The sequence below is a fragment of the Canis lupus genome, chromosome 2 (genome assembly GCF_048164855.1).
Source record: "Canis lupus baileyi chromosome 2, mCanLup2.hap1, whole genome shotgun sequence".
Taxonomy (NCBI): Eukaryota; Metazoa; Chordata; class Mammalia; order Carnivora; family Canidae; genus Canis; species Canis lupus.
This window is the reverse complement of record NC_132839.1, coordinates 91,033,694-91,058,264: the sequence shown is the minus strand read 5'-3', so window position 1 is coordinate 91,058,264 and position 24,571 is coordinate 91,033,694. Positions and strand designations below refer to the sequence as shown.

The 24,571-nt window shown below is 37.9% G+C and overlaps 1 long non-coding RNA gene across 1 annotated transcript; it reads right to left on the bottom strand.

The window, feature by feature from the left end:
• Positions 1-3,892: 3,892 nt before the first annotated feature.
• Positions 3,893-24,315, bottom strand: LOC140610693 (uncharacterized). The gene is made up of 3 exons (XR_012012249.1): positions 24,221-24,315; positions 11,952-12,070; positions 3,893-4,045 (listed from the first exon to the last, which is right to left on the bottom strand). It is a non-coding gene; the product is annotated as an uncharacterized lncRNA (long non-coding RNA).
• Between the last annotated feature and the right edge of the window lie 256 nt (positions 24,316-24,571).

Genomic DNA, 24,571 nt, shown 5'->3' with positions numbered 1-24,571 from the left:
ACACAAGACTTGATCTCAAGACCCTGAGATCATGACCTGAGCCAAAATCAAGGGTCGGATGCTTAACCCACTGAGCCTCCTGGGCGCTCCAAGACTGCATCTCATGCAATCATTACTTGAGGCCATTAGTTGAGGACCTACTATATGTTAGGCTGTGTATAGGCATTTCTTATTCTTACAACAACTTGACAAATTAGAGTTTGCATTCATTTGCTAAGGAAACTGAAGTTCAGAGAAACTGAGTAGGATAACTGTTGGATTGTGCTATATCCACTTGGATAAGCCTGGAAAGTATGGGTTATTTCCTGGATGGCTCCAGATTAAAGCCGGCCAAACGTGGCACTTGTGTGAGATTCAGAAGACAAATTAAAGCAACAGTCATTTCTCTTAGAAGATGGTTGCAATTAGACACAGTGGTGGACCGACGCAACTTGTTCTTGTGCTCCAGCTGACCAAAGCAACCCCTGGCCCACCACCAGTCGCTTGGCTACACACCAGAGGCAGAAGCTACACAAATGCTGCAGCTTCCATGGACTGTGCCACAGCTTCCTGTCTGTGGTCCTGTGTCAACAGCCAGATGTGGTTGGCTTCTCAGATTTCCTTGAAAATTCTGGCTTATCCACCTGTACTAGTGCTTCAGAAAGACGGGTTAGTGTTTCTTTCTCTGAGCCTTTGACCTCCCCTTCCCGACTCTCACTTCCCCCATTCTTCCCACATCGTTTGAAGCCTGGTTCCTATAATAATTCCCTCACTCCCATAATACTCACTGTGGCTTTGATCCCTTGTCTGACGCTGACTGATACACACAGCCAAGACCGCAGAGAAAATAAGTGAACCCAGGAAAGTCACAGCCAAAGTCCATGTTCTTTTTTTTTAGATTATTTATTTATTTATTTATTTATTTATTTATTTATTTATTATATTCACGAGAGACACAGGCAGAGGGAGAAGCAGGCTTCCTGTGGGGAGCCCTATCCCAGCACTCGATCCCAGCCCTAGGGTCACATCCTGAGCTGAAGGCAGATGATCAATCATGGAGACCATCTAGGTGTCTCCATGTTCTTTTTTTTTATATGGATTGTTATTTTCTTTAAGCATAAAGATGGCACTATTTATTTAAAAGCAACACTACTTAAGTGTCATACACTATGTTACTCTGTCCCACTGTAGAAGAAATCAAGATGAACTAGATCTAGTTCCAGTCCTTAAGAAGATGATAGAAAATGTAATATTCACAGATAACAATAGATAGCATGCAGGCAGAGAATTAGGGACCCCCAAAGGTGGAAAGAAAATTGTACCACCTGGAGTCTTCAGAGGTGGACGTTCCCTCAGGATTGCCCAAAAGGAATAACAAAGGTCGGGAGATGTGAACCACTGAGAAGGAAGTCATGGTGAAGCAAGATGATGCATCTTCATTTCTTTTAAGGCTCTGGCTTTCTATTAGGGAGAAAGCCACATTAGTAAGGGAAAAAAAATGCCTGTATTAGAAACTGAACACACAGGTTTTCCCCAAATCCCCCCAAGGGCTGATGTGACAGGGCTCCAAGAAAGGGGAAAGCGCTCTGCATAGTAGAGACAGAGGAATTAGAGACTGGGATTGAGGGTGCATGGGAGTGCAGAGACATCAGGGAGAATGAGATGGAGAAGACAGAGAGATGAGGGGGAGTGGAGAGGGAGAGGGGACATGATGGGAAAGGAGAGGAAGTGGTGGGGTCACTAGAGCAATGTGGGAAGTGAAAAAGGAAAGAAGGGAGACAAAAATGCTCACAGGAGGACCTGACACCCAATGGCAGGAAGTCCCCGCATCTGAATGCTCCCACATTAACTCCAAAATCTTCTGAATAATTTTTCAAATGAAATGCATTGAGCGAGCAGAGTCTCGTAGGGGAGCCCACAAGAGTTTGGAGTCAAGGTATTCCCTAGAAAAACCAAGGTCTCCCATTAGAGTGCAGGAACTCAGGGGTTCAGGGAAACGTAGGGAAGGGAGTCCTGAGGACTTGATAAAACTCACGGGGAAGATTTTGGAACAACACAGGGCATGGATTGGCGCTTGGGCCAAGTTCCATGACCTCCCCCAAGGGCAGATGTGCCCCAGATGAGTTATGGTAATTACCGAGTTATGGTAATTAAAGGTACCGGATGCTGAACATTCTGGGTGTGTGGTGCGCCATCAGACGGTCCCAACAAATCTTCGGGGTGCATACTGCTGTCATCTCTGCTTCACCAAGGAGGAGACGGCGTCCTGGTGCAGTTGAACAGCTTCGTAAGATGACAGGGACTGTCAGGGCCAGAGACGGTGTTCAAGCCCAGGTCTGAGTCCTGAACCAGCATTTTAATCATCGCTTCGCCATGAGTTGGAAACAATTAGTTGGATTCACCACAGTCCTCTTTATTTCTTTATTCTCTTTCGACTCTGCATTTTGTCAAAACCAGATTATTTCTGGAACACTGCACAAAACGTGGGATCTGCTATCAATTTTTCTGGGGCCACTTCTTATTATTGTTGCCTGAAATGAGACAAAGCTGCAATATCACTGTTTCTTTTCATTAGGCACTTGTTCATGGACTGTTTAGCTATCACAATAACGCTAACATGATCTCACCCATTCTTATTAAGACAAGTGTTTCAAATTAAAAATTAACATCTTTGACATGTTAGAATGGTATATATTAACTCAAAGTCACGTTTCTAAATAGAAAAAGTATGAGATTAGTATGATCTAATGGGCAAGGGGGAAAGAACACCTCCCATTCCTACCTTCTACCGCAGAAGGAAAGATTTCCTGTCCTTTTGTTAAAAATCAAAAAGCAGGGTTAAAAGGCCAAGTGAAAATATAATCCACTTGACAATAAGTTTAATCACATATTATAAGTATAGATTTTTAAGAGGTGACTTGATATAAGATCCTTATAAATCAGAGAGGAAATCCCCAATTGTGGTTCCTATTACTCTGTCTCTTACTATTGGAGACTCAGAACTATGGAGTCTCCTTTTTCCTATTTTTATGTAATGTCAGTGTTTGGCTTAAATAATAAGGACTAGGCTTTCACATTTACACTGCACACACTCAGTAAAACTTTTTAAAAAGAAAATTCTACAATGACGAACTATGAGACGCAGAATTCTCTGGATGCCAAAGGTGACTCGTTTATGTTCTATATTAAATCCCAACAACCGAATTGAAACTAGAATAATGTCCTCACCTAGTTGCCTGGCACCCGTGGCAAAATAAGCAACTGATTTTACGTTTATGTGATTTTGTCTCTGTTTTCACAATTTTAACCATATCACTTCTCAGGAGAGGTTTGTTTTGTTTTGTTTTGTTTTTTACTTATTGAGTGCAGTTAGAACCACTTGACTTTGGTGGGGTGGTTTCTTGAAGCATTTATTTCATATAAAAGATTCAGTGAAATTTTCTACATTTTACTCATATTTTTAAATTTCTGTACCTAAATTCAGTATACGTATCTTCTAATTATCAGAGGAAACTTTGGTCCCTTTACTTTTTCTTAGGATCTGGGGCAGGGTTTAGCAAACATTTTCTGTAAAGGATCAAATAGTAAATATTTAAGGCCAAAGTTGCTCAGACTCAGCACTACTGACATTTTGTGGAAGATAATTGTTAGTTGAATGGGTTGTGTTGTTCACCGCAGGATCTTTAGCAGCATTTGGTCTCTTCCAGTAAGACCCCAGTAGTATCCACTTTATCCAGTTATCACAACCAAAAATGTCTCCAGACTTTGCCAATTGCCGTCTGGAGCCCAGAAGCAAATTCAACCCCAGTTAAACTTTGTTTTAGAATTCACAGGTCATTCATTGTCTCTTGCAAACATGAAAGCAGTCACAGATAAAATGCAAATGAACAAGCCAGGCTGTATTCCAGTAAAAGTTTATTTATAGACACCAAAATTTGAATGTCATATAATTTCCACATGTCAGGAATACTTCTTCCTTTTTTCAATCATTTGAAAATTTAAAAACCATTCTTAGCTCATTGGGTGGACAAAAAGCAGCAGTAGGCCCTTCTTGCCAATCCCTGACCTACGGGAAAAAATGATAAACAAGATTAGTCTCAAAAAAAAAAAGGAAAATAATTCTATTTCAAAAAATAAATTAGTCTGTGCTTCAAGGAATTTCTGATCTACAATAACAAATGTTTATTCCTTCACTTGGTAAACGCTGTCAAGAAGATAAGTAAAGGGAGTGATGGTAGCAGCAACAAGGAATATGATCTACAGTGAAGGCTACATAGAGAAGGGATTAGACTTTTAAAAAAATATATTTATTTATTGGAAAGAAAGAGAGAGAGAGAGCAACAGAGAATAAGAGCTGGGAGGAGGGGGGAAAGGGCTAGATCCCAGGAACCTGGGATCATGGCCTGAGCCAAAGGCAGATTCTAGACCAACTGAACCCACCCAGGTGGCCTGGGGTTAAACCTTCTTTAGCTGGTGACCACAAGTTCACAGTGAATCCAGGTGAGATAGGTATATATGATCATGGATGTTGTATGTAATTTGGGGAATATAAATAATAGTGAAAGGGAATAGAAGGGAAGGGAGAAGAAATTGGTAGGAAATATCAGAAAGGGAGACAGAACATGAGAGACTCCTAACCCTGGGAAACGAACTAGGGGTGGTGGAAGGGGAGGAGGGCGGGGGGTGGGGGTGAATAGGTGACGGGCACTGAGGGGGGCACTTGACGGGATGAGCACTGGCTGGGTGTTATTCTGTATGTTGGCAAATTGAACACCAATAAAAAATAAGTTTATTATTTAAAAAAATACAACAAAAGCAAAAGATAGAAAAATATCTTGAGAAAGCCTAAAGCCTCATTTCTGATGTATTGAAGGTTTGAAGAGATATAATTATAATTTTTGTTCTGTGATTAAATAAGCCATATGAACATCTAGAACTACCCCTAATATGCAAATTGACCTAATTTTGGCTTTTGCTTCTTTGTTATTTTTTTTTTTTTAAGATTTTATTTATTTACTTGAGCAAGAGAGAGAGGGAGATCATGAGCAGGGGTGTGGTGGGGGAGAGGGAGAAGCAGACCCCCCACTGAGCGGGGAACCTGATGCGGGCCTTGATCCCAGGACCCTGGAAACATGACCTGAGCTAAAGGCAAATGCTCAACCAACTAAGCATCCAGGTGTCCTTGCTTCTATCTTTAAATGATCTATGGCTGTGCTATGTGTCTAAAATATGTTTTACCCACCAGAAAATATTAAGGAACACGGATCTCACACAGAATATAATGTGATTATCAATTTATGATACCAATAATCATCAATTGATGATATCATGCATGGGAATATGAATGAGGAATTGGAGCTTATTAAATTGTAATCTTGTGATGTTATATTTCCATTTATTATAAAGGAGCAACATCCAAGGATAAGATAGTCTTCTCTCAAAAAAATAAATAAATAAATAAATAAAATAAAATAAAATAAAAATAAAAAAATAAAAAAATAATTTAAAAAAAAAAGATAGTCTTCTCTCAACCCTCCCATCTCCATTTTGTTGTTGGCTGGTTGGTGGCGGTAGGAGCTCTTTTGTCTTGATTTTGAGGTCTGCATATGCAGTAGCAGGTCTTGTACACAGTTTTGAGACAAGTAGTTGCTTCTGTGCTGGGGACATCATAGCAAAATCAATCATACATGCAGGAGGCTTATAGACCAACTCATTCATCAGAAAGAAGTGAAATCAGAAAATATCGGCATGGATTCATTTGAAAGACAGATTTGTCTGAGCTCTTCCATGCAAATGTATCCGAAGAAGGCCTCTAAAGATTTCAAGGAACAAGCTATATCCATGGTAATAAAGTGATTTTGAGATAATATAGTGCATTCAGTTTTAGGAAAATTGATATTTTTCCCCATCATTTCTTTGAATTTGACCCTGCTTATCAAGTTCCTGCCATCTTCAGAGTAGTGGTTTCTATAACATATACTGATATAGAAAACCCAATTTCATAACTATATTTTCCATGTAACTTTAATCCTTAGCTCGGGCCGCAACTATTCACAGTGACTAATGCCAACCAAGCTATGCAGTTTTCACTTGTTTGCAAGAAAAGTATCAACGTCAGTTGTGGGAATCTGTGGCAACCACTGAAATGGATAAAATTAAGGGTTAAGCTACCCTGTGGCCCAACCATTTCCTTGCAAGCATCGTGGCCGAATTATTCGTCTGACCTCTTCACTAAATAGCACCCTTCCACTGTTACTGCAGGATTTGAAATGGATTGTTAACGACCCAAGGAATGGCTGATCTTGATTAATGTGATTTTCCAAACAACTAAAAGTATCTCTTTGGGGGAGAAAACACACACACACACACACACACACATATTTTTCTGTGTGCTATATCTCTGTTATAAATTTTATTTCTTACAGTTTTGTATCATAGTTGGTAATCTACGTTTCTCTGTTACTACACCATCCTGGAATAGTTTTTTTGTTGTTGTTATTTTGTTTTGTTTTGTTTGTTTGTTTTTTCTGGAACAGTTTTTAAGGGCAGTAGTCATGTTCATATCTGTACATGGTGCAGCACTTAGTACACCACTTAAGCATGTAATGAGTGCTTATTGTGTTTCCATTTAACTACTTAATAATGTAGTATTTTTACCAAAAACATGCAAGGATGAGTAAAGTGACATTTCAGAAACAATTATGAGCATTGTCTACAAGGAATTTTTTATTAAGCGACTAGTGAAAGATCCAGACTACCAGAAAATAGGCAGTGGCCCAAAATATTTTAGGTTCCTTAGAAGATAGCATGCAGAAACGAACAGATATTACTCCCTCTAGTCTCTCATGCCTCTGTTTTGAAGAAGGAGCTATCTATTCACATCTAAAATAAATAAACAAACAAATAAAATATGAAGAGAGAAAACAACTTCTCTCTGAAGGGGCATTTAAAATGAAGATAATCCAATGAAGGCATCCCAAACCTTTTGTACTTCAGAATCACCTAGAGGCTTTTTAAAAACTCAGATTTCTGGGCTCCCCCTTCAGAGCTTCTGCTTCAGCAGGTCCGTACAGAGGCCCAACGATTGGCATTTTTAACAAGTTTCAAGGTAATGGCTGATGTTGCTTGTGTAGGGACTCTACTCTGAGAACCACAGATCTAATGAAAGTTTCATGTATCCAATTCTATCCTTTTTTTTTTTTTCCACTCAACTTAGGTAACTTGCCTCTTTCTCTTATACTTAAGAAAACTGGCTGAATTTTTACCCAATTACAACTTCTCTTTTCTCACCCGGACAATGTTTCTGTGGAGGATTTCCTTTCCCATCTTTATTGGGAAATGTATATGTTTTTCCAAATCCTCAGTCTCATGAAATATCTATCAAGAAACCAGGAAAACAGAAGAAGTATTATATAGTTCCCCTCTGAGGGGAATTAAAGCTTAACTAGAAAGATAGAAATGGTACCAGTCCAAAGGTTAACACTGTCTTGAAAGCAAAGTCAGGAGACACCTACATAGTGAGTCAAAGTTTGAGGTCAACCTTTTTAGAAAACAGGACAAGGAGGTAGGTGATAAGAACAGCTCTTCGCCGTTGCCTTGTTATAAATTTGTGTTCGTGGCCATCCATTGCTAATGGTGAGCAATTCTCGCAAAGGGAAATAATAGTTAAGTTTGTATGCATTGTGTACTTTATACAAATCCTTTGAGAGTTCTTCCAAGAAATAACACATTTAGGAAGCAAAATGGTTTTGATTAGCAATTTCAACATATGATTCTGTGTAGTGTTGTTAACCTTGATAGGAAATCTGCATGTTGCGCTATTCAAATACTGACTATTAATGTTCGTTGCTGTGTTTGAATATTAGCTATAGGCTACAGTTCCTGGTAAACACTTTATTTTTTTTTTCTGGTAAACACTTTAACAGAATTAATGCAAGAAAAGAAAATGTGAATGTTCTTGTGGGATACTCCAACATGAAATCAGAAACGGCTCTAAAGTCAGTTTAATAATGCAAAGCAATATTAATTCCAACGGCAAATAAAAGTCAAGGCAAGCAAACAAAAGCTTTTATTGCTAAAAATTGAAATGAGTTTGTTGTAGTAAGCACTATGTACCAATCTAAAGATGTTTTTGAACATGCTTTTAAAAATCTGACCAACATTAATTCAAAAGGAAATAAATTATTCTATATCTGAAATATTGGTTACAAAACAAGGATCAATTGTATTGAATAGGGCAATTAATGTCTTGGGTGTTTTAAAATTTCATTTTAATAATGATAACTTATAAATAATTAAATATTTTATATTGCCTTTCCACTTTAAATTCTTTCATTTGGCATTTATTTTGTGTTAGTTCTCCTTTTAACATTTTTTATTATGAAATATATCATGTCCTTCCTTTAGAATTTTATTATGGAATATATAACTACTTCATATATTTGAAGTATATCAAGTTGAGATGTTTCATATATATTACTAAAATACAAAATCTTGTTACAAGATATTGGTTAAATGATGTAAATCTACTGCAGATAAAATATTCACTGTTTATTTTCATGGTCACTAATTACTACTAAAAGCAGATAGAGAGCTATGAAAATACAAAATAATATTATTTTGAGAAATCCTAAAAATTTCCAGAAATTCTAATTTCTCATTCCCAAATTCAAAGACCAATTCTGTCAAGAATTTGGAAATGCTACATTTGGGACGATAAGAGTCAAGAATTTTTATTTTCAAATTTCCCAAAATAACAAGCACATGAAATTTATTTTAGCTCTTTTTTGAGGCCATGGAACCTGGTGTCTCTTCTGTCTGGAACATTTTTTTCTAGATACCTTCCTTGCTCACTCAGCTCATCTGTGAGAACAAGTCTCTCTCATGGAAAATTGGTTGGAAAATATATTCAGAGAGCACAGGGATGCACAGAGAGCAATAAATTTCTCTGCCATACATTCCCTCCCTTTATTATTAGGTATTGCAAGTGTCTCTTAGAAATAGACCATGGTCTCCCAATCATCTTTTTTCCTCAATTGAAGAAATCTGTTGCATCGCTTATGGCCCAGCCACTGATGTTAGGAAAGAATTTTTCAAAAGTTCTTTGACATATGTCCGTATACATACCCCACTAAAAAATACCATCAGACTACCTGATTTTCTTAAATCTCTGAGTCTATTTTTTATTCTTTTTTCTTATCTTTAATTTTACTTCCATTATGCTGTATTATGGGCTGAATTGTGTCCCCAAAATCCATACTGAAGAAACGTTGAAGTCCTAACTCCCAGTACTTTAGAATGTGACTGTATTTGGAGACTGTATGGCCTTTAGAAGTAATTAACTAAAACAAGGTCATTAGAATTGGCTCTCTTCACTATGATTCATGTCTTGGGTCCCTGTAAGTAGAGGAGATTAGGGCACAGATACACACCGAGGGAAGACCATGTGAGACACAAGTAGATGACAGCCATCTATAAGCCAAGACGACAGGCTTCAGAAGAGACCAATCCTACTGACACTTTGATTTTCAACTTCCAGCATCTTGTACTGTAAGGAAAGAAATTTCTATTGTTGAAGCCACTCTTGGGTGGTATCTTGTTATCATGGCAGCCATAGTGAACTGATTCATGCTGTAAAGCACTTTTGTTTCAAGTATTTTCTAATATATTATGAGTTAAAAAATCAAGTAATTAAGCTGAATACCAGGTATATAGAGTAGCAATGGACTCTTTTTTTTCTGAGATTTTGCGAATACAATATATCAATCAATAGCAATGGATTCTTTATCAGAAGCCAGGATATTTTTATATTTGCAGTAAGCTGGATCTATGTTGCTTAGGAGGGTGGTCACTAGTGCTGTTCACTAAGAGTGTCCACTTCTCCTTATGGAAATATGGGAGGAATGTATTTTTCTATATCGTAGAAGGCAGAGGCAGCCATGTGACTTGTTCTGACTTGTTCTGAATATAAGCAGAAGTGGGGCACCTGAGTGGCTCAGTTGATGAAGCATCTGCCTTCAGCTCAGGTCATGATCTCAGGGTCCTGGGATCAAGCTCCATGTCAGGTTTTCCCTTTGCAGCTCCCCTTGCTTCTGCTCTCTCTCTCAAATAAATAAAATTTTTTTAAGAATATAAGCAGAAGTGATGCTATCATTTCTAGACTGAAGTTTTAAGAGCCAATGTGCCATTGCTATGTTTACTTTTTTCTGCCTTGGCAACTACGCGGCATAAAGATGGAGGTTTCTGCATCCCGAGTTCCTGAGTGAGGAGGATGTACAGCAGAGCTGCCCAGCTAGCCCGCTGCAGTCTTGGAGAAGGAATGAGAAATAAATGTCTGTTATTTTGAGGCATTATGATTAGGTGGCTCTTTGGCACTGCAGAGCAACTTAGACACCTGATCCGAGGTATTTTTTACCATGTTTTAGATACATAAACAAACAATTATTAGACTCGACTTTTTTTTTTCTTTTTTGGAGGATTGGAACTAGTTTTTGAGCAATAATTCCAAGGACAACGAGTGGGCTGCATTCTGAACAAAGCATTCAGTACATTGCTTTTGGGCCTCCTCGATCATCATGATGATACTCTGAATACTCACTGGACACAGATCCTCAGGGCATATTTCTGTACAGTGATGTGAATTTCTGTGACGCTGCCAAAATGTTCATTTTTTGCACATATAAATCAAACTCTCCCACATTTACCATAACAGAAAATTCCTTGAGGTTTCCTTAAGGCTAGCTCTCAACCTTCTGGGTGCCACTTTTCAGTGGGTTAACATCCACAAGGAAATCTTTCTCCACCCCACTTCCTCAAGGCAGGGTACTTCAAAAAGCCGAATCGCCAGAAATACCCCAGGGTATAGCCACAATCCAAACGCTCTCTCTTGAGGGTGGGGATAAACAGAACCTAGAGGTATCCTACCTAATTTCTTAGACTGGTATGCATTCTGACTGAAAAATCTACACCACTCTGGAAGCATATGGATGCCATTTATTTCATTTCCTTTGCAGAAGGGTACTTTAGGGATCACTTCACCCTTTCCCTCGCCCCCCACTTTCTTCTGTCTTATCATTTGGAGGCTGCAGAGGAATTAAATTCATCTTGAAAGAGTGTTTATGAATTAGATTGTGACCATTACTTAAATGATTAAATACTCAAGAGAGATAATCCAACCCAGAGACCATGTCACAAGAGGGAACCATGGTTAGCGTCAATTACTGTTCATTTTCCATAAACATGGCTGTGAGCCAACCGTAGGGGGAAAACATAAAGTTGGTAAATGACATATTTGGCATCTCCATATGTTTCTTTCCTTACCCCTTCAGCACTTGTTCTGGGTTCATTATGCTTCTCATGGCACCAAAACTATGAGATAAGGGGATTTTGTTTCCAGGGTAGACTCCTCAAACTTCCTCCCACTCTGGAAACACAGTCCCATTCTCTCATCATAGTAGGGCATTATTATTGACCTAAAGTCAGAGTACTATGGAATCCTTATCTTTGAAATGGATTCTAATTGCCAGGGAAAGCCCAGGATAAGTTTTCAAAGTATTAAGCAGGTTCCTTAAGTTCTCATAGCTGCTTTCTGGTGAATAAAGCCTAGTATTTTAACAGGCTACAAATGGTACCAATTATTTGACTTTGGTTATTAGAGGATGGCCAGTTACAAAGACTCTTTTGGGTTGACTCCTGTTTTGCGATTGACTCCACCACATGGCTTCCACTCTGTCCATCTTATGTTACATGCATGCAGCTTGAGGAATCAACCCCAGGTCCCAGGGTGAGGCTTGTAAAGTCTAAGCCAATCAGAGCAATCCTATCCCTTTTATCTTGGTGACTGTCTCAGGGATAAGCCAATTAGCTAAGGCCTTTTTCAAGAGCATGCAAGAGGCATAATTCAGGGCAGCACATGGGAGAAGACACCAGCTTGGGGTTTCTGGGAAAGAAGCTTTCCCCATGTTATGAAAGACCTTTGGGAAATGACCCTTGTCCTCTTCTTCAGAGCAGAGAAGGATGGAAGGAGCAGAGGGAAGTGTGGCACTCCTCTTGGATCCACAATAGGACACCTCCCTTGACATAACTCTGACACCTGAAAGCAGAAAAATGAGAGGGAAAGGATCCTTGATAACTTTATTAAACAATTGAGTCAAACCTACCCTGCAGTCCATGTTTCTTTTGCATTTCCTCACAATTACATGAGGTCTTTAAATCCTCTCTATTTCATTTTTTTTTGAGAGGGAGAGAGTGAGTGCGGGCAGAGCAGAGGGAGAGGGGGAGAGAGAGAATCTTAAGCAAGCTTCCCACATAGCACAGAGCCCAAAGCTGGGCTCAATCTCACAACCCTAAGATCATAACCTAAGATCAAACCAAGTCAGATACTTAACTGACCGAGCTACCCAGGCATCCCTAAATCTCCCTTATTTTTTGAACAATTTCAAAGTTGTTTTATTTTAATATGAAAGAAAAATATAATTTCACTGTTAAACTCTTGCAGAATATGGGTCTTTTAATACTTTTTTTTCAAGTATGTCCTGAGCTCCAGTAGTTCATAATATAATAAGTACATTTAAAAAATAGATCTGTTTGTCAAATAAATGTATTAGAGTATCTTTGAAGAGTCCCTTTCCATGCTTATTAACAGTAATCTAATAATCATGATTTGACATATATATTCCCCAATGTAAACATCTGAAAAAAAAAACATAACAGTGATTTTTGATCACAGGAAATTTAATATAATTCGGTAGTGATGACAGATACTGTCATTAAGTTGGGATAAAAATACAAAGATAATATGTTTACAAACAATGGATTTTATAGTATACCTTCTTCATGTCTCAGGCATTTATTTATGCCTAATAACATACTTTAAAAATTAAAGAATGCATCCATTAATTTGGTATAGGAGCATATTTCTACTTTTTAAAAAAAAAATTTATTTATTTATTCATGAGAGACACAGAGAGAGGCAGAGACACAGGCAGAGGGAGAAGCAGGCTCCCTGCAGGGATCCCCATGCAGGACTCCATCCCAGGAGCCTGGGATCATGCCCTGAGCCAAAGGCAGATGCTCAACTGCTGAGCCACCCTGGCATCCCATATTTCTACTTTTTATAAAAAAGGGAAAAAATGAGAGAAAAGAGAACTCTGAAGGCAACCATAAGTAAATACATAAAATTGATTTACATAACTTCAGAATCTCTGTAACTAATATTTTCCCTCAATTTTACTGTTAACCTTAAAAATAAAATTGTCAGTTATTTTAACAGAAAAAAAAAAAAAAACAAACATTTATTGAGGAATAGCAGAGAATTGCAACTGGGGACATGCAAGCTATGACAAAACCATAGGCAAGTCCAGAGGACAAATGAGAGGAAACTCTTTTATAGAGCAAAGACAGGAATTGTCAGGGATTTTATTAACAAAAGATCCATTGGAGTAAACTGAGATCTCAAAGTGTAGTGGCTCCTCTTTGGCTGAATTGTGACAGTCTCTTATTGGCCAGGTTATTACTGGATAAGAAAACCTTCCTTCCATTTGCCAGGGTAATAGATAGTATCTATTTGCCAAATAAGACTAGAGTGGTAGAGCATAAGAGGTCCCTCTTCTGGCCTCCTGACTCCATTTTAAATGAAATTTTCTTGTCTTAATTTTCTTACTCATGACCCTATGTTCTAGTCCATTAAGTGAATGTGGTAGGTTTTTCTTTTCCACCTATACCTTATTTGTATCTTTCTGTATTTCTGCTCTTAATAAATGATTTCTCTCTTGTTCACCTCTCTGTGCCTTCATTTCTTCTTATATAAAATGGGCTTTCTTCAAGAAATAGATGAGCCAGTACTTACAGAATTCTTAGAACACTGTCTAGAGCACAGTATGTTCTCATTTCATGTTGTGTATTACTTATCACTGTCATTATTGTTGGCAATGTTATATAATGCCATATAGGGAATGATTGCTCAGTCCTTTATAAATATAACTTTGTTAGATATGCAGTATTCTAAGAAAGGTACATCATATTTATAATGATATATAATCATTTTGTGTGGGGGGACAATTACATTGTTCATACTTTTTTGTAGTCTTTTAAATTTTGTTTTACTATTATAACTAACCATGTAATGAATATCCTTGTTTATGCATCTTTGTGCACAACTCTTTTATTTCCTTAGGATCTAGATGTAGAAATAGAATCACCCAGTGAACAGGTATATTGAGGTGACTTAAGCCCTCCAAATATTCCATGGACTTTACTATGTTTCCCGTTTCCTCACAGTTGGGGCCTGGATGTGGTAAATGGGCCCTGGTTGATGGGCTGTGGACCAAAGTAGGTTGTGATATCTAGGTCAAATATTTTATTTCCAGGGTAAGGACTTTGGGTGTTTTGTTCTCTCTACTTTATTGATTATCTGAGTTCTTACATGGAGAGCAGTAGACCAAAGTCTGACTTCAAACAGACTCATGTGAGCAAGAAGCAAACAATTTTGTTGTTAAGTACTGAGATGAGATCTCTTTGTTGCTGCTCTTGTGCAGACTTAGCAGCTGGGTGGCAAGAATTGAGGAAATTGATATCAGAAATCAGCAAGATATTGATCCATGTAATAGCAGTTACAAAATAATTGGCAAAACTATTATATATTCAATATATTTGTGGATATATGTGAAGAGGTTGGAAAATAGGACACCGGTGGGGTAAATTGATTGCTATTGGCTGCTATTGACAAGTTACATTACAAGTAAACTCAAGAAAAAATTGATCAATTTGCAGGTAGAATCAAAAGGGAAAAGATAAAATTTAGAAATTCAGAGCCTTACAGGTTAGTGAGACATGTGCTTATTACCTCAGAACAGTCAAAGTTAGAGTGAAGATTATGAGAGTCAAAAATGTCCAGTAAAACTTTCACCTGATGAGATGCCTTGAGTGGCTCGGTGGTTTGGTGTCTGCCTTCAGCCGAGGGCGTGATCCTGGAGTTCTAGGATCGGGTCCCACATGGGCCTCCCCGCAGGGAGCCTACTTCTCCCTTGGCCTGTGTCTCTGCCTCTCTGTGTCTTTCATGAATAAATACATAAAATCTTTAAAAAAAAAAACTTTCAACTGATTAAATTCCCTCAGGTCAAAGATCCGACTAAGGCTGTGGTGTCTTTCATTTACATAAATTAGCTCAACAAAAAGACTGGATTCAGGGCAAGCCTTGCCACAGAAGCTGTATGTTCACTCTCAAAACGGTCCATAGTAAATTAAAAGAGAGAGATCTATAACTGGGAAAATAAAGACGTATCGCTGCTACGAAAACTATGTCTCAGAATGTACGGTGTTCCTGATTCCTGACCCATGAAATTGACTTGAATCAAATAGACAAGAAGCCTAGTAAGACTTTTAGGAAGTTGTACGGCCAATGAAACTGTAAGCATGGACTGAAATAGTCCATGTTGATTCAAACCTTGTAATTATAAACTTGGAGGACCAAACTTTCACCAGCAGAAAAGCAAACGATGCAATGCCCCTAGGGAAGTCTTCTCTCCTGAACACCTTTCAGAGGGGCCAAGGAAATGTACAGAAAGGGAAGACCGGCTAGAGGGTGGACACAGGTAACGCAATGAGCAATGGATTTGGGAGCTCCCCTCAGATTGCAAAATCAAGAACCAATCAAAGAACATTCCACACTTCCTGGGAAAACTCTAATTCACCTTTATCTAGCGCAGTAGAATCACTATGGATTAGTGATTGTTGAGTATACTCCATTCTTCCCCTTTCCGACACTGCTGTTGACTTTCCTCGCTCCCCTGTTGCATACTGGCTATGTGATGGTGAGGGGATAATCTGCTTTGCTAGTTTATAGGCTTCTGGACCAAGAGAAGCCACATTTAAATCTGTTGTAGAAACTATTATCACCACCCAGAGATTCTGGAATTAAGTCAGATATAGTAACCAAATAGAACATTGGGGAAAATAGTACAAGGACGTATTTTCTATGCACATGGCAAGACTCTGGCAAGACTCTGGCAATAATGCCCATCAAGTATTTTATGAGTTTCCCTATACTGCCCAGAACCACTGCGGTTAAGCAAAGTCAAATGACTTGTTCTACTCATGGAAGAAATGTATTGATATCACTTCTGGGATAAAGCAGTTAAGTTTCTAGAGCAAGAGGATACAGTGTTATCTTCTTAGGGACTAAGAAGGCCTCACTTTGACATGGTGAGCTATAGGATGGAAGTAGTGACCACATGAGAGATAGTTCCTGTAAAAAGTCATCTTCCCCCATTCTCTCTCTCTCTCTCTCTCTCTCTCTACCTCCACCTAGAACTCTGATAAGACAGTTACTTTAACTAAATTTATCCCTTTCCACCTTCCATATTATCTCTTTCTGTCTCAGAGGTTGGAAGTCAAGGACCACATTTTCCAAAATACCAGATAGCAAAGAACTTAGATGCAATTAGGATTCTTTTTTTTTTAATTATTTTTTTTAAGATTTTGTTTATTTATTTTACAGAGAGAGATAGAGAGAGAGAGAGAGAGAGAGAGAGAGAGAGAGAGCACAAGCAGGGGAAGCAGCTGCAGAGAGAGAAGGAGAAGCAGGCTCCCTGCTGAGCAGGGAGCCAAACACAAGGCTCAATCCCAGGACCCTGGGATCATGACCTGAGCTGAAGGCAGGTGTTTAACCTACTGAGCCTCCCAAGTGCCCCTGCAATGAGATTTCTATTAGTGAGTTGCACTTGCATGGTTTTTGGAAGACAGAAGTAAAAGGAAAAATGTTTCTTCAAATAAAGTCCAACAGGCAAGGGATTTTTCAAGGAGCATATTCTACATTCCTGTGTCTAGTAATTGAAGCACTTGTAAAGGTAATGGTCATTCTGGAAAGAGCAAAAAACTTCTCCCCGTTGTGTGTCACAGCCACAATAATACGCCCCTAACACCAGAGGTCCAGTGTGGCATCTAACCTTACTCTTCTACTCTTTGAACTATTTTCTAAGTGTCGATACCATTCAGCATGATAGACCTACAGATGTTTCTGTTTCTTACATTAAACCTATCTGGAAAAATAACACATTATATCGAATAATTCACTAGATTCCAAGAAAAATCAAGATTAGTTATGATAAATGCAAAAGTGCTATAACACAAAGATATTAAAATATATTTACTTAAAGAAAATAAAAACTAATTTCTCTATTACATACAAGTCCAGAGATAAAGACGTTTTTATTAATTTGGATACACATTGTCAAAAGGATATAGACTCTTCCATTAGGAAGATGTTGGTTCTTGTTGTCAAACTCCATGCAGACAAGTCCACCACAAATGGAAGCTGTCCACAAGAATACTGCACAGGAAAGTCATCCATATGCAGCTGGAAAGGGCTTTCCATGGTTTTTTAATATATAAAACCAAATCGGAGGGATAAAAATAGAGTGGGAGGAGAGATTATTTGGGAAAATGGGTTCTGTCAAACATAACATGTAACACATACTCTCATGCCAGGCTATGCTATTAGCCAGAACTATTTTGGTTGCAAATTTTGGAAACCCAACTTTATTAGACTTCAAGGAATTTGTTGGATCACAAAACTAAAAATTCCAAGGCTACATCGGGCTTCAAGCAAGCTAGAGTCAGGATCTCAAATGTCATCAGGATTCAGTTTCATTCTTTCCATTTCAGTTTTATTCTTTTTTGAGTCCACACTAAATCAGTATCTACTTCGGTAGCAAGGCGACAGCAAGCAACTCCATCCTCTCAGCTACTCAAAAAGGGGAAAGCTTCTTTTTTCCAATAAAAGTCTCAGAAGAGAGCTCCTAGAAAATGGGTTAAGTAAGGACATTTATGTACTCCTTGAAACATATCCTAGGCAGGTGGTACAGCACTCTGATTTGGTGATATTTCTATCTCAGAAAAGAGGGAAAGATCAGCTCTCACAAAATTCACAGAATAATATTTGGCTAGTAAATTCTTTACCAGTAAAAATCAGTGTGTTTACTAAAATTAAGAGATATGAATATTAAGCAGATAATGCTGCTTAATGGAAGCTGTCCACAGGAACACAACATGGGTAATGCTTTATTTTTTAAAGATATATATATATATATATATATATATATATATTTATTTATTTATTTATTTTAAGAGAGAGTGGGAGTGGAGGGCAGGACAGGGGGACAGGGAGAGGCAAAGAATCCCAAGCAGACTCCACAGTGAGCATGTAGCCCATAGCCCAACACAGGGCTCAATCTCTCGACCCTGAGATCATGACCTGAACCAAAACCAAGAGGTAGATGCCCAACCAACTGAACTACCCAAGCACCCCAGTTTTCTTTTAAGTCCATTTCTTTGTGAATGGTCAGTATACTTAATAAGCCATTTACTTATAGCTTAGATCTTGTAATTCCATATGTTAATTTTTATTTTAGTATCACATTTGATAATCCTATTGGATAAAGACTTTTCTATGCCAAAGATAGGAAAACGGCACATAATGGATGCATGATAAACATTTGTTGTGTAAGTAAATGGATTTGCATTTATCAGTTAATTTATCAGTTATCTATTGCCACATAAAAAATACCCTCAAAACATTATGTCTTAAAAGACCAGATTTGTTTTCTCATGATCCTGAGTGTCAGCAATTTGGTCATGACTAAGGTGATGCATCTCACCTCCTTTGTCAATATTACATTCACTCGTTCATTTGCAGTCAATTCTCAACTGGCAGGTAAGTTATAACAAATGTGAAAATCTTCTGCCTTGTGTCAGAAGACTTCATTCACACGTTTGAATTTTGTCTAGAAAGGTAAGGGATGACTGGACCACATACCTGTCATGATCTTGCGGACTGACCACAGGATTTCCCTGTGACTGTATTTAAAAAGCATCAAAACAAAGAAATCCCCAATGCACAATATTCCATTGGCTAATCTCAGTCACAAGGAGTGGAAAAATAGTCTCTGCCTGTTTCTTGATAAGAGGAGCTAAAAAATACTGCAGGCTTTTTATTTTTTCAATTTACCACAGTTCAACCTATGACCACATCCCTCCTATTTGCAAAGTAACTCATCCTCCCTAAAAACTCCAAAAAAATTGCAACAGATTTTAGAATGGGGCTGAAAATCCTGTTTCCGATAATCTGTATCTAATGTAAAATGAATGTGGCTTCTAAAATGCATCTCTATAGATTCAGTGACATGTAAACTAAAAAGATAAATTACTTTCCCTTAGTCTTCCCATGGACAGAATGTCCACATGAGACACTCTCATTCCAGAAGAAAAAGAACAGAAGACATTGGTCCATAGAAATTGTGAACGTGAGCCAAGCACATGGTATCAGGTCACATTACTCTGGAGACAGTTTTTCTTGATTACAGCTGGCATCTGCTTCCTACAAGGAAGTCTACTTCCCCAAGTCTACTCTTCTCCATGGTTCTCAGCTCTGCCCTCAGAGTCATTCTTCCTTATATAAAAGAAATACCCAAGTAGCGTGCTCAGCCTGATTTCTACCTCTAAAAAATTGGGGACCCCAAAACACTTCCTAATTGAAATTAACTCTCATTTTTAGCATAAGCAGTAGTACTTTCTCTAGAATTTGATGGGTTTCCCATAAATTCATAAAAAGCATAACCACATTTACTGTCACTTTAGCTAAAGCAAGTCACAAGGTCACACCCAGATTCCACGGGTGGAAAATAGGTTCCACCTCTTGATGGAAGGAGTTGCTTGTTTCTATGACCTTTTCATTAAAAACACAACAGAATGTTTAAACTTTTACTAGGAATGCTCATATTTATTTACCATAAGCAAAAATGCTATTTTGTGATATTAAACTCCTTATTCTTTATGGACATTGACTTTTCCCCAAACAAACTTACTGCCAATTAGTATCTGACATTAAATTAAATCAGGTAAGCAAAGGGGGGGAAAAACATATGTGCGATGTATATAGGTTTAGGCAAGAGATTCATAAAAGAATAAACAGTTTCCCAAATCCTATTACCTAGGCATAGCTTTTAAATATCCTCCGAGTGAGATCACAAAGCCCAGAATTCTAAACTAAGCATTGATACTGACCTCAAACATGGGCTCTAAAATGAAGAATTTATATGCAATTGCAAACTAATCCAAAGATGACCTTTTAGATCTTACCACCATCATAAGGGATAGCAGTTAATTTGGGGGGTAAAAAAGAATATTTGTCCTTAAAATTCTGTTCTACAGTGTTAGTATTATATTACATATAATCTAGGAAACTGCAATTCACTGTTATAAAGTAGTTAGAAATGACAGTGAAAATTTTTACGAGACAATAAATGTTTTCAATTCTATCTTCAAGGGTCAGTATACTTATACAGTTTCTATAGAAACCATATTTCAATAACTCAGTATCTAAAATAAAATCACCTTGAAGCAAACTAAAAATATTCTGTGTATTTCATTATAGGATATAAGCTTTAGAACAATAATTCAATGAAATTTTTTTAAAAAAATACTTCATTTTTCCTAAGCTACTTAGTGAATCATATAGACTATGAAAGTTTTTGTGTTTTTTTTAAATAGCCTTGGTAAACATTACAATTAGTTCTCTTTTTTATTCCCTCAGTACTTAATGTATTTTCTATCTTTAGTCATGGGGTGGGAGAAGAGGTGTGGTGGCAAATAGGAATGGAGGAGTAGTTGGATGGAAAGATCAATCTACCCTCTGGAAGCTCATACTCAAAGGACAAAATCTACACACAATAATTTAAATACAAACTATACATAGGGGCCCCCGGGTGGCTCTGAGGTTGAGCGTCTGCCTTCAGCTCAGGGCGTGACCCCGGGGTCCTGGGATTGAGTCTCACATTGGACTCCCCGCAGGGAGCCTGCTTCTCCCTCTGCCTGTGTCTCTGCCTCTAAATAATCTTTGAAAAATAAAATAAAAAATAAAAATAAAAAATATGCTAAATTTTATTGAGAACTTCGCCAATTCAAAAAGGGTGAATTTAACACCTACTTACTCCCTTCTAGGCCCTGCAATAGGTTCTATTATGGTTGTCATAATAGTATTGTAAAAAAAAAAAAATAATGACTGATAAAAAATAAAGCTATAAACAAAAATCTGCACAGGAATGTTTAGAGTAGTTTTATTCCTAATTACCAAAACTTAGAGGCAACCAAGATGTCCTTCAGTAGGTGAATGGATTAAATAAATAATGAATGGTACATTTAGACATTGAGAATTTAGAAGATCATTTAACACTAAGAAGAAATGAGCTATCAAAACCCGAAAAGGTATCAGGGAGGACAGGGATCTTAAATATATATTACTAAGTGAGAGAATCAATCAGAAAAGGCTACACCTTGTATGACTCCAATTAAATAACATTCTGAAAAAGGCAAAACTAAAGATAGTCAAAAGATTAGCTGGGGCCTGGGGAAGAGGGTGAGGGTGAATAGGTGGAGCAATGAGGGTTTTTAAAGCAGTGAAAATATTCTGTATGATACCATGATGATGGATACTTGTTATCATACATTTATCCAGACCCATAGAATGTCCAGCACCAAGTGTAAACTAAAATGTGAACTATGGACTTCAGATGACTAAAATGTGTCAATGTAGGCTCACCAACTAATAAATGCACCACTCCGGCCGGGGATGTTGATAACAGGGGTGGCTATGCATGTGTGGGGGCAGAGGGGAATATGGGAAATCTCTGCATATTCCTCTCAATTTTGTAGAAACATGAAATTTTTCTTAAAAAATAATGTCAGGAAGGAAGGAAGGAAGGAAGGAAGGAAGGAAGGAAGGAAGGAAGAAGGAAAGAAGAAAATTATTCTTGGTTTGTGAATGAATGTTCTTTAAAAATAGCTTGATATGAAACTGTACTTCCATTGGAAAAAAAGTGACTTCAGTATTGGTGATAACCCAAGTTTAAATATAGCTACCTTTCTTTGACAAAAAGAAGAGATTTCAAACCTTCAGGTAAAATATATGCCTATCATCATAGAAACATAAAAATTCTTAAGAGTATGAAAAACAGATCTATTTCAATTTAGAGAATTTAGCAGGTCTTATTTAGAAGGCAGCATTTGTATCAGGCCTTTGAATGTGCATGGAAAATGTGATAATCCAATAAGTATACGTATTTCTTATAACTTCTCTATTATTAGTAGAAAATATCTCTATACTTTAGACCACTTTAAAATTGAACTCATCTATATCCACATAACATGACTACCAGGATATAGAACTGAGACCACCTGTAGCAACATGAATTACTTATTTTTTCTATGAAATTCTTCTCCAGGAAGAATAGTCCATAAACCAACAACTGTCTTCATTGCTTGTTTTAGAAAATTCCTACAAACAAATTTTCTGGATAAAGAATTTTCTCTACTATTCGGTATTTACCCAGGGATAGTGAAAACACTAATCTGAGAACGTACAAACACCTTTCTGTTTATTGGAGCATTATTTACAATAGCCAAGCATGGAAACACACACACACACACACACACACACACACAGGAATATTACACAGCCATGAAAAAGAATGAAATGATGTCATTTGAGACAATATGAATGGACCTAGAGGGTATTATGCTAAGTGAAACAAGTCAGACTGAGAAAGGCAAATACCATATGATTCCATTCATAAATGGAATCTTAAAAAATGGATGAACAAACAAGCAGAATCAAAACAATAAATACAAAGAACAAACTGATGGTTGCCAGAGGGGTCAGGGGCAGGTGGGAGGCCAGGCAAAATGGATGGGGAGAGGGAGATACCACCCTCTAGATATGAAATAAATAAGTCATGGGAACAATAATGTGGAGCATAGGAAATGTAGTCAACGACATCATAATAGTGATGTAATGGGACGGATGGTAGCTATACTTGTGGCGAGCACAGCATAATGTAAAACCTTGTCAAATCACTGAGTTGTACCCCAGAAACTTAATGCAGTGTGTCGACTATACTCAAATAATAAAATAAATAGTAAAAAAAACCCAATTTTCTCATGTAGGCTATTCGTTCTTTTATCATCACTCTATACACATCTGGGCCAAGAGCTTGCTTACCCATCAGCAGAATCTCATATAATATTACCTCCCTAATCCTATACCATGTCTCGTGCACCTAATTGCAATCAGTCCCTATAATGGCTAATTTTATGCATCACCTGCTCTGGGCTAAGTAATGCCCAGCTGGTAAAAACTTCGTTTCTGGGTATGTCTCTGAGGTGTTCCCAAAAAAGAGTAGCAGATTGAGTAAAGATCACCTTCCCCAATGTGACTGGGCATCATCCAAACAACTGAGGGCCCAAGTAGAACAAAAAGATGAAGAAGAAGAAATTTTCTCTCTCCTCTTGACATGCAATGACCACCTTCTCCTGCCCTCAGACATTGGAGCTCCTGATTTTCTGGCTTCTGACTCTGAGCCTCACACCATTCTGCCGCCTTCTCATGTTTATGATGTCTGAATCATACCACTGGCTTTCCCAGGTCTGAAGATTGCAGACAGCAGATCATGGGACTTTTCAACCTCCATAGTCATGTGAACAAATTCCTATAACAAATTTCTTATAGCCCCATATATATCCTATTGATTCTGTTTCCCTGTAGAACCTAATAAAGACCTTCACCTTGAAAGATCATCTTCAAGCTCTTGATCTCAGGTCCCAACCCCTATAAATACTCTCTTTTGAACTCCCCATCTTGTTGGTGCCCCTTCTTACTGGAGTAGGGTAATAATTCTAGCTTTCACATCAACAGGTGATTCTGGTAGGCTTGCGAAGGAGTCAACTTTTGACAATCTTAGAATGCCCACCAAAATCCGGTTGAGACATCCTTACTGTCATGGCTAAGCATGCTTGACTCAGAAAGTTCATTCCTCTGAGGCCTGGAGCCTTCCACTGAGGTCTCTTCATGCCCAAGTGATGGTCTCCCTTTCTGAAGTAGGTTGAATAAACCTACTTGCCTCATCAAGTTTTTCTGATGAAGTTTTGTGGATATTTGACCCTCCATAAAATGAGTGTCTTGCTCTAGAAGACTAAACTATCCCATATACTTTATCTAGGTTTTATCAAGTGGCTTACATTATTCCTAGAAACTTCCCACTGAGAATAGTAAATATGACATAGGGTGAATGTCTGTCCAGAGGTCATTGGTGATTAAGGAAGAGACAGGATTTAAATCTGAGTCAAGCTAACTCTAAGGCCATTGGTATTATTGTTAAGTTAGTTAAAATCTAGTTATACAAGAGAATCATACCTCCAGAAAGATGAAATAGTTGTGATTTTCCCTTCTCCCACTGAGTACAGCGAAGCCCCCAGACATTACATGAAAAGCAAGAATAACCAGAATCTGAAAAATGGAGAGAAAATCAGAATAGCTAGGGAGCTTGGGATCCAAAGAATGACACAGCAGTGAGCACCCTGGGTTTTCTTTTTGTCTCATATTATATCCCAGGCTGGGTGCTGGAGAAGTTAGCTACCTATGTATGTGCTATCTCCAATACAAACCTGTGGTGAAAATTCAAACACGATAAATAAGAAGAGCGGTTTTGTAAGGTGTTTTTTATTCTGTTCATTCTACAAATAGATAACAGCAAGATGCACGGTG